The 1,797-nt window shown below is 42.7% G+C and overlaps 1 non-coding gene across 1 annotated transcript; it reads right to left on the reverse strand.

The window, feature by feature from the left end:
• Window positions 1-232: 232 nt before the first annotated feature.
• TRNAG-GCC lies at window positions 233-303 on the reverse strand. The gene has a single exon. It is a non-coding gene; the product is annotated as a tRNA-Gly (tRNA).
• Window positions 304-1,797: the final 1,494 nt, after the last annotated feature.

Genomic DNA, 1,797 nt, shown 5'->3' on the forward strand with positions numbered 1-1,797 from the left:
AATGGTTTGTTACGTTACAATATTATTTTAAAATAAATGTACATAAGTTAATAATTTATTTATTACTCAAATATTTATTTTTGATAATTAAATCTACAAATATTTAAATTCTATTCTACAAAATTAAAATCTAAAAGATTATAATCTAGACAAATCTTACGTGGGCAATGGCTATTCGAAAAAGCTAATTGGTCTAATCTTATAGCATCAAAATGTTGAAGAACATATTAAATGCACCAGCCGGGAATCGAACCCGGGTCTGTACCGTGGCAGGGTACTATTCTACCACTAGACCACTGGTGCTTCTGGTCTTAGTCCTTCTTTAAATCTTATTTCAGGGATGAACGGTGGCTGCTGGACGAGAACATGATTAGTCGGCACATAATCGAGCCGTTGTTGGATTCGAGTTTAGCCGAAAATAAAAAGCTTCTTAATATTGATCATCAATTGGCTATAATACGATAATGACATGAAGACAACATACAAGATAGTAGTAGTAGTAAATAACTGCGCATATACAAATTCTAAATATGAGTCTTCTTCCATCCCGACTTTCCCATACTTCTAACAGCACAACAATGATATCTCTTCAAAAGTTGGCCCCCTTGGCCAAGATATTGGAGTGGTTCAACACGTTGATGTCATTATTTGGCCTGGAGACATAGAAGTATGCGTGTCATTGGAGACCTCAAGTATTAGCAATCAGTGGTCGTTGGTGAAACCTGATAAGTTTGTAATCTCAGTGATGGGGTACGTACTAAACAAGCCCAATAGCAGTGACAGCTCGGCCAGCCCAAAGCCCAAGAGTTCAGTTCGGCATTACCAAAGAGTTCGGCCTCAGCCTACAGCTCGGTAAAAGCCAACCAATCAAGCTCTGCTCTCAGGTCGGCATCAAGCTCTACTCTCAGATCGGCAACCAAAGCAGTTCGGTCTCGGTATTCGACCGAACAAGGAGTTAGTGGACCCATACCGGATGTCCAACACACCCACTACCACGTGATGTCAGTTCAGGCCACGATCGTAGGCCATGACCTACGCTTCACCCACGATCTTAGGCCATAACCTACACGACATCCACGACTTAGGGTGGTGACGCAAGCCATGATCTGAGTTCATTATATAAATAGAACTTAGATCTGATAGAAGAGGTTAGAATCTCTCTAGAGAAACAATCATATAGCAAGTCTGTGTTGTAAGCTGTATTTGGCAGATCAAGCAATACAAACCTGCCCCCATTTCTCCCCGTGGACGTAGATTTACCTCAGTAAATCGAACCACGTTAAATTCTCTGTGTCGTGATTTATTTTTACGAGCATTTATCATCATCAATAATTCGCGGAATCATCACTGGCGCCGTCTGTGGGAAACGAAGAACAAAATTTGTGATAAAGCGAATTTTTGATCCATTTTTTCCACCCAAAAAATGCATACCAGATCGCAGAATACCCGCATTCCTGCCCGTGAGAACCCGGAGGAAGCCAATCCATCCCATAGGTCTGGAAAACAGCCTAGGGATAAATCCACCACCAGTTCTCATGGCGAAGGAACAGGCCGCTCCAAAAATCGTCCCACTGAGTCTTCCCAGCAGCCTGATCTGAATGAGGCTGTCAAGCTGTTCTTGGCTGAGAAGCAGGATGAGTTCTTAGCCTTCCTGCAAAAGAGCCAAGAGCCGAAGACGAAAACGGAGGATTCTCCTTCCTCATCCAGACATGAAAGTCACTACCGCAGTAGTGCCGTGTCTTCCAGGAAGAAGAATCCTCAACCCCGACATATTCCTGATCTTCCTCGGTACCGGAA

This window comes from Salvia splendens, unplaced genomic scaffold (assembly GCF_004379255.2).
Source record: "Salvia splendens isolate huo1 unplaced genomic scaffold, SspV2 ctg522, whole genome shotgun sequence".
Taxonomy (NCBI): domain Eukaryota; kingdom Viridiplantae; phylum Streptophyta; class Magnoliopsida; order Lamiales; family Lamiaceae; genus Salvia; species Salvia splendens.